The sequence below is a fragment of the Rhinopithecus bieti genome, unplaced genomic scaffold (genome assembly GCF_001698545.2).
Source record: "Rhinopithecus bieti isolate Rb0 unplaced genomic scaffold, ASM169854v2 scaffold_3912, whole genome shotgun sequence".
Classification (NCBI taxonomy): domain Eukaryota; kingdom Metazoa; phylum Chordata; class Mammalia; order Primates; family Cercopithecidae; genus Rhinopithecus; species Rhinopithecus bieti.
In genome coordinates, this window is record NW_016804439.1 from 1539290 (window position 1) to 1548732 (window position 9443).

Below are 9443 nucleotides of genomic sequence, written 5' to 3' on the forward strand. Positions count from 1 at the left end.
ATTCTGACTTCAGCAAAGGTAAAGGTAAAATAAAGATTTTCTCAATCAAACCAAAATTGAGGAAATTTTTACTAATAGACGTGCCTTACCAGATATATTAGTTCTTTTAGAGAAAGGAAAATAACACAGATCAGAATATTTTATCTGAATAAAGAAAGAGTGTTATAAAAGGAATAAATTAAAGTGAAATAGAATCTTGTATTTTTTAGAATTGATCTAACCAATAACATTTGTTTAAAACAATAACAACAATATATAGCTTATGGATAAGTGAAATGAATGACACCAATGTTCTGAGGGATGGGAGGGAGAACTGGGAATACTTTATTGTAAGGTACTCTTACTACCCATGAAGCAGTATAGTGGCATTTGAAAATAGACTTCGACTGTGAAAATTATTTTATAATCTGTGTAATATCAATTATCTATTGTTTTAAAAAAGGCAAAATAAGGTATTTCTACACCTTCTTCATATTCAAGGCCAAGTCTCCCGATCACTTTTCAATTCAGTCTCTTATACAAACAGTATGGTCCTTCCAGTTATCAATAACATGGTGATGCAATGTATCTTAAAGGAAGTCATAGAACCAAAAACCAAATTGTGCTGGCATTTAACATGGCTTTGGAATTACTATATGTAGTTAATGTACCTTGGACTTTTCCTTTAGGAATTCTGGAATGCTGCTGAATTTGTCTGATGCACCACCTTCTAACTCCTTCCCACATCCATTTGGTTCTTGGGTATAAAAAGAGTGGTGCTCTTATTGTGCCCAGGTTTTGCTTTTATACTGCTGAAACCTATTCTATAAGTTTTAATTCATGCACTATTAATATTTGCACATACAGAGGCAATGATGACTGCTTGATCCTCACATGATACCAATAATTGTAAGATACATTCTAATTTTAGAAATATTAAAATTTAGAAAAAAGAGTTCATTGCAGAATTGATGAAACAAAGTAAATTATTTGGATGACTCTTGTGCTTAAACTTCCTGTATTAATCTGTTTTCATGCTGCTGATAAAGAGATACTCAAGACTGGGCAATTTACAAAAGAAAGAGTTTAATGGACTTACAGTTCCATGTGGCTGGAGATGCCTCACAATCATGGTGGAAGGCAAGGAGGAGCAAGTAACATTGTACATGGATGACAGCAGGCAAAGAGAGAGCTTGTGCAGGGAAACCCCTCCTTATAAAACCATCAGATCTCTTGAGACTTATTTACTATCATGAGAACAGCATGGGAAAGACCGGTCCCCATGATTCAATTACCCCCAACTGGTCCCTCCCACAACACCTGGGAATTCAAGATGAGATTTTGGTGGTGACACAGCCAAACCGTATCATTCTGCCCCGTCCTCTCCCAAATCTCATGTCCTCATATTTAAAAACCAATCATGCCTTCCCACAGTCCAACAAAGTCTTAAATTATTTGGACATTAATTCAAAAGTCCACAGTCCAAAGTCTCATCTGAGACAAGGCAAATTCCTTCCTGTTTGAGCCTGTAAAATAAAAAACAAGTTAGTTACTTCCTAGATACAATGAGGGTACAGGCATTGGGTAAATATAGCCATTCCAAAGGGGAAACATTGTCCAAAACAAAGGGGCTACAGGCCCCATGCAAGTCCAAAATCCAGTGGGGCAATCAAATGTTAAAGCTCCAAAGTAATCTCCTTTGACTCCATGTCACATCCAGGTCACACTGATGCAAAAAGTGGATTCCTATGGTCTTGGGTAGCTCCACCCCCATGACTTTGCAGGGTACAGCCCCACTCCTAGCTGCTCTCACAAGCTGGCATTGAGTGTCTTCAGCTTTTCCAGGCACACAGTGCAAGCTGTTCATGGATCTACCATTCTGGGGTCTGCGGGATGGCAGCCTTCTTCTCTTGCAGCTCCACTAGGTAGCACCCCAGTGGGGACTCTGTGTGGCGGCTCCAACCCCACATTTCTCTTCTGCACTGCCCTAGCAGAGGTTCTCCGTGAGTGCCCCCCACCTACAGTAAACTTCTACTTGGACATCTAGGCATTTCCATACATCCTCTAAAACCTAGGCGGAGGTTCCCAAACCTCAATTCTTGACTTCTGTGCATGTGCAAGCTCAACACCATGTGGGAGCTGCCAAAGCTTGGGGCTTGCACCCTCTGAAGCTGCACCCTGAGCGATACCTTGGCCCCTTTTAGTCATGGCTGGAGTGACTGGGACAAAGGGTACCAAGTCCCTAGGCTGCACACAGCAGAGGGACCCTGGGCCTGGCCCACAAAACCATCTTTTCCTCCTAGGCCTCCAGGCCTGTAATGGGAGGGGCTGCTGTGAAGACCTCTGACATGCCCTGAAGACATTTTGATCCTTGTCTTGGTGATTAACATTTGGCTTCTCATTACTTATGCAAATTTCTGCAGCCAGCTTGAATTTCTCCTCAGAAAATGGGATTTTATTTTCTATTGCATTGTCAAGCTGCAAGTTTTCCAAACATTATGCTCTATTTCCCTTTTAAAACTTAATTCCTTTAACAGCACCCAAGTCACCTCTTGAATGCTTTGCTGCTTAGAAATTTCTTCTGCAATATACCCTAAATCATCTCTCTCAAGGTCAAAGTTCCACAAATCTCTCTAGTAGGGGCAAAATGCCACCAGTCTGTTTGCTAAAACATAACAAGAGTTACCTTTGCTCCATTTCCCAACAAGTTCTTCATCTCCATCTGAGACCATATCAAACTGGATTTAATTGTCCATATCATTACCAGCATTTTGGTTGAAGCCATTCAACAAGTCTCTAGGGAGTTCCAAACTTTCCCACATTTTCGTTTCTTCTTCTGAGCCCTCCAAACTGTTCCAACCTCTGCCTGATACCCAGTTCCAAAGTTGCTTCCACATTTTTGGATATCTTTTCAGCAGTGCCTCACTCTGTTGTTACCAATTTACTCTATTAGTCTGTTTTCAGGCTGCTGATAAAGACATACCTAAGGCTGGGCAATTTAAAAAGAAAGAGGTTTAATGGACTTATAGTTCCATGTGGCTGGGGAGGCCTCACAATCATGGTAGAAGGCTAGGAGGAACAAGTCACGTCTTACATGGATGGCAGCAGGCAAAGAGAGAGAGAACTTGTGAAGAGGAACTCCCATTTTAAAAACCATCAGATCTCATAAGACTTATTTACTATCATGAGAACAGAATGGGAAAGACCTGCCCCCATGATTCAATTATCTCTCACTGGATCCCTCCCGCAACAGATGGGAATTCAAGATGAGATTTTGGTGGGGACACAGCCAAATCAAATCATCTCCCCAGTTGATTAGGTGCTGAGCACTGTGATTTCCCAGTTCGATCTTCTATAAAGGAAGTCTTTGCTGCCCAGCTCGTGGGAGTGCTCAGAGAACAGTCTGCAGCTGTCCATCCATCTGGGGACTTCATAGTTGCAAAGAGACCCCATGTGCCAAGATAATTCCCCTTTCAGAGTTGCCCACATCCACTGACTGATGGAGATAGGAGTATAAAGGCCTAGCTATATCTGTTCAGCATGTGACCACTGTTATTGGCCATGTTAGCTCCCTGTGGGTTTGGCTGAAGATGTGGGATCTTACAGTCCAACTTCTCACTTAGCCCAATTTTCCTCCCTCCCTATTTCCCACCAGTATTAATCCCAAGGACATTCCCTAATAATCCTCTTATATACTGAACTTTATCTTGGAATCTACTTCCTAGAAAATTCAAAATATAACAGCTTTCTATGGCACTTAGAAAAAAAGTCAAAACTTTGCTGGGTGCAGTGGCTCACACCTGGAATCCCAACACTTTGGGAGGCCAAGGCTAGTGGATCAATTACGGTCAGAAGGTTGAGACCTGCCTGGCCAACATGGCAAATACCTGTCTCTACTAAAAGTACAAAAATTAGCTGGGGTGATGGGACATGCCTGTAGTCCCAGCTACTTGGGAAGCTGAGGCATGAGAATCGCTTGAATCTGGGAGGTAGAGGTTGTAGCACACTGAATTGCAGTCTGGGTGACAAAGTAAGACTGTCTCAAAACAAAACAAACAAAAACAAAAAACAAAGCTCAACAAAACTCTTTCCAGGGAACATACAGTTTTCCCCCTACTTCTTAGCTTCATCTCCTGCCACTATCTCCCTGGATTCCCAGGTTCTAGACATACTCACTGCTATAAACTCAACTGTGTCACCCTCAAAATTTACATGTAGAAGCCCTAACCTTTAATGTGATGGTACTTGGAGATGCGGCCATTGGGAAGGATTAGACTTGGATGAAGTTACCAGGATGGGGTGCTCATGATGGGATTAGTGCCCTTATAAGAAGGGACACCAGAAAGCTTACTTCCTCTCTTTCTCTCTGTCCAGTGGGTACACAACAAGAAGGCAACCATGAGCAAGCCAAGAAGAGAGCCCTCAAGGGGGAACCAAAAGGCTGGCTGGTACCTTGATCTTGGACTTTCCAGCCTAAAGAATGGTGAGGAATAAATTCGTTATTTAAGCCATACCATTTTCTGGTATTTCATTATAGCATGCTAAGCTAACACACCACTTGCTTTCTACTTTTTGAAAATGTCAAGCTCATTCTCTCTTCTCCCCACTGTTCTTTGCTATGTGTTATTCTTTCTGTTTATGCAGGTCTCCTCTTGAGTGGTGCTTGTTTAGCAAGATCTCTGACCACCACATTCAAATTAGCGCCACTCTCTTATTCTCTTCATAACATTTATAGCACTTATATTAAATCAACCAAATTACTATATTTGATTGTTAATTAATTTGTCACTTATCGGACTGTTTCCCTCACCTCCCTACGTAAGAATATCAGTTCCATGAAAGCATGCCATGGTAGCTTAACAAATATTTGTTGAATGAATGAATGAATGAATCATGATTTAGAAAGAGGAATACATATATGCTACCACCACCCCACATAGTCTCCTTCTAGGTGATCTGAGAGACCTGAGAAGACTGTTGCTTTAAGCCATGATTCTCTCAGATCTGGCTTGGCTTAGAAGAAGGTATGTACAAGACCTAATCATTAGCTATTTTATTTCTGTCATTGTCGTGAAGTGCTTGCCCAGTTAAGGTTTAAACACCAATTAGAAGATGCTGCAACAGCCATATTGTGAATTTCTCAGGGTGGTCTGAAAATTAACCCAGTATTTGGGGTGGCAGATGTCACTCAAACTGGGTTGTTTATTTAAAGGGCCCTCCTGAAGAAAGCAGTCTGGCCTGGATATCTTTCAGACTGGATTGGAACGAGTCCTGGCCCTTCTCCTTCTGGTGGTTACTGTTCTGAAAGACATCCAATTGCAGCACTCTACAAATAGTTTAGTGAAAAATGCCGAGAGTGTCTCTTTATCTTTATCTTGTGTTCTTGCTAAACTGACTGAGTTCAATATCAGCTTCTGGAAAGCATTCTAATAATCTCCAAAGTGTTTAAGAAGCATTACTCACATTATCACAGAAACATGTCTTGCTCCAGAAATGTATTTACTGTTCTTTTTAGAAACACAGATGCATTGTAGGTAAATAATACAAAACAGTTACTTTCTTGCCAAGGGAAATGCTGTTTTTGTATTTATCTGTTTAAGAAGCAAATGAAATCACTCATGCTAGAGGAAGATGTATGATAGATGAAGATCTTAGACTTGCTCACTTCTTAATCTCTATATTTTTTCATAACTGTATTTTCCTGTTTATCCTTTTTTTGGTTTAACTGTGGAAGTCCTATCTTCTTTTAAGTCAGCCCGGTTTTAACAAACAAAAATATATTACCTTAACTTTTCCATGGTTAGGAGTCATGGCTTCTGTTAATTTACCATCTGGCAGCATGTTGGGAAAAAAAATAAGTTTGTGTAAGTCTTAGAATGAGGAATTTAATGTCTCAGCATTTAGAGATTGTCTATTACTTTATAAAGTTTTAACTTGTTTGAAATATCAAATTGTGAATGATTACCCTTTGATGACAGAGAATTTGAATGAATTAACAGCGGCAGCAAAGAGCATGCCTCCTCTTGCTTTCTTCCCTCTATTTCATGATATAACAGCCATACCATTTACAATTAGATGGTCATTTTCAAAATGGCAATTTTTTTTTTTTTTTTTTTTTTTTTTGAGACATAGTCTCTGTCACTAAGGTTGGAGTGTGGTGGCTTGATCATGACACGCTGCAGCCTTGAACTCCTAGGCTCAAGTTATCCTCCCGCCTCAGCCTTCCTACTAGCTGGTACTACAGGCTGGCACCACCATGCCTGGCTAATTTGTGTGTGTGTGTATATATATGTAGTAGATATGGGGTTTCATCATGTTTCCCAGGCCAGTCTTGGACTCCTGAGCTTAAGCAATCCTCTTGCCTTGGCCTCCCAAAGTGCTGGTATTACAGGCGTAAGTCACTGCATGTGGCCTAGAATGGCCATGTTTTAAGTATGCTGACTCACTCTTGTTGCACCTCAACTACACATGCATGATTTAATGTAACTCCTGCGGTTGAAGCTATTTAACCTTCAAGTTATTGATGAAAATCTATAAAACACTTAACATGAGCCAAGTGCCTGGCCCATGGTATGTACTCAAGAAATGAATATTCAGTGAATGTGCCTTACTTCTTTAATTCTGTTTCCAGTATTGAAATTGCATGTAAATTCCACTGAGACTCACTGCTCTGGAGGTTAGGGTGGGGAGAAGCATTTTCAATCAGGATCTTCCTAGTGTATTTGTCAAAGAGCTCTAAGTGAAGTCAAAGCAGCAGGCTAGGGCAGAAACCCTTGATATTGTTATTGGATTCATCTTGGATATATAAGGAGGGGAAAGTAGTTTAATGTGGGAGTTCTGCTGATTCTCACAGGAGCTTTTCTCTTCTGTGCATAGGCCTAGAGTCTATGGAGACCCAGGTGTTTGAGTTGGGTTGAAATGAGTGTGCAGATTTCTGAGCCCCAGGCATTTCTTGTTCTACTGTGTAGTTTCATAGAGAAAATCCAAGAATGAGCCAGTGGAAGGTTTTGAGGTTGATGGGAGCTACATTTTGGGCTCAGCTGTATGAGAGTAGGGAACAGTAAGAATTGCTGGCCCACTGATGTGGTATTGAATCTGTGTGGCATATGTTGTCTGACATCACAGTCCTGGAACACTTCTAATGGCTGCCAGAAAAATATAAAATCTAATGGAAAAGTAACCCACTGAAGCAGAATGAATCAGCTGTTCATTCCTCCTTTACTGGAATTTATCTTAAAAATGGAAATTAAACCTGAATGCATATAATTTAAAAACTCAAAGCAAGAAATAGAAAAGCTTTTAAAGGATCATTAATCTGTCCCTCTTGCATATCTAGTTACATAGATTTTATGAAAGAATTTGGAATATAGATGAATCTTTAACTTACAGTTGTTCTTTTTTGAAGAGATCTATTGTTCTCATCTAAATAGTTCAATGTTTCATTGACACTCATTAATCTGTGTTACATCCTGTGAGTTAGGTAAGTGGAAAATGTTTTCCTTCCACTTGTACAACACAAAGTCCTATGGTGAACTCCTCTATGAATTTCCACATTCACCCATTGGGCATAGAAGCTAAGTATCCATTAGCTGTGCACTCCACCTCCCTCTTCATCTCTCTACCTGAATCAGGGACGGTTCACTTTTTATGAAAAACTGGTTTTGGCATGGGATCATGATTAACATATTTGCATGATTGTTGCCGGCAGAGAGCATGATGGTTAGACATGTGCACTGCATTTACCTCTTGCAAAAGGTGGAATAATGTAAATGACATATAATCATAAGACTGATATGAAGATTAAGTGGGATTTATAGAAAACATCAAAGTTCCTGGCACACGCTAAGTGTTTCATATGAATGTTCATCAGAAATCCCGATACTAATGGTCTAGAGCTGGCTGTACTTTCTAAAGATGTTAATTGGGTTTTTAAGTTTTAAGTATTTTTAAAATTATAATGTCTTAGTTCAGGCTGCTATAACCCAATACCATGGACTGGATGGTTTCAGCAACAGAAATTTGTTTTGCATGGTTCTGAAGGCTGGGAAGTCCAAGATCAAGGTGCCAGAAAATCTGGTATCCTGGTGTGCAGATGGCTGATTTCTTGTATCCTTACAGAGTAGAGAGCAGAGAGCTAGAGCAAGCTCTCAAGTATCTTTTTCTAGGGGCATTAGTCCCATTCATGAGAGTTCTACCCTCATGACCTGTGTACCCACTAAAGTCCCCACCTCCGAATTACCATCACATTGAAGATTTGGATTTCAATATGTGTATTTTGAAGGGACATATCCAGTTCATGTGAAAAGAATAAATTTCTTCATTTGAATATAATACATAGAAAGCACATTGCAATAGAATATGAATAGTCTCTTTTTTTTTTTGAGATGGAGTCTCACTCTGTTGCCCAGGCTGGAGTGCAGTGGTGCAATCTTGGCTCACTGCAACCTCCAACTCCCGGGTTCAAGCAATTCTTCTGCCTCAGCCTCCGGAATAGCAGGACTACAGGTGTGCACCACCATGCATGGCTAATTTTTGTATTATTAGTAGAGATGGGGTTTCACCATATTGGCAAGGTTGGTCTGGAACACCTGACCTTGTGATCCACCTGCCTCAGCCTCCCAAAGTGCTCTGGGATTACGAGTGTGAGTCACTGTGCCTGGCCATCTCTTTTCTTAATATTATATTATACTGTTTGTCTATGGTCTTTCACCATTTCACATGATCAGTGACTTCCCAAAAATTTCAATTGAAAGGAGTGTGTAGTGAACTTGAGAGTATAGGACAATGAGATATGTAACTGCCCATGTTCCATTGCTACTTTGAGCAGAATCCTTGGGAAACACTATGGAGTGATGGAGAAAACACCATCTGGGGAGTCAGATGACCTGTTCTCCATCCCAGCTCATCAGGGAGTCTCTGAGACAAACACTTATCAGGTTAGAATTTGAAGCTCTTTATCTGTAAGTTAGAAAAAATGATAATACTTGCTGTATAAACCTCATGAGGTTGCTGTAATGTCCCAATGAGATAATATATGGCAAAGTTCTCTGGAAACTCTAACCATTTTAAAAGTAAAAGCATCACTGTGGGTGGAGACTCATAAGTAGATTCTTCTTAAAAAACATAGTCAAAAGTAAGTGGTTGTTTTAGAGAATCTTCCACATATGATGACATTATTCACTACTGTCATTTGAAATTTTACAAAACAAGTTATTAGTTTCTTGATACATTAAGCAATTTTAATCTGTTTTCACTGTATGAGATCCCAACTTTAGTGACCTTTTAAACCAGAAACTTCTACCATATTACTGGGAAAAGTGAGAAATCTAGTTCATAGATTTAAAACAGTTGTAATTTTAGCTAACTCTGAATACAAATGTACAGGAGACATTGCAGTTTCAGTTGCCCAATACCTAGCATTAGAAAGTAAAAATTTATTTCTTTCTCTTGCCTGATTGCCCTAG

At 40.0% G+C, this 9443-nt stretch overlaps 1 long non-coding RNA gene across 1 annotated transcript in view; it reads left to right on the top strand.

Annotated features, from left to right (window-relative positions):
• Positions 1-9443, top strand: part of LOC108527176 (uncharacterized) — a 96077-nt gene that overhangs the window by 70037 nt on the left and 16597 nt on the right. The window contains exon 3 of the long non-coding RNA XR_001884726.1: positions 4354-4462. This is a non-coding gene — a long non-coding RNA (uncharacterized LOC108527176). The remainder of the gene's footprint in view (positions 1-4353; positions 4463-9443) is intronic.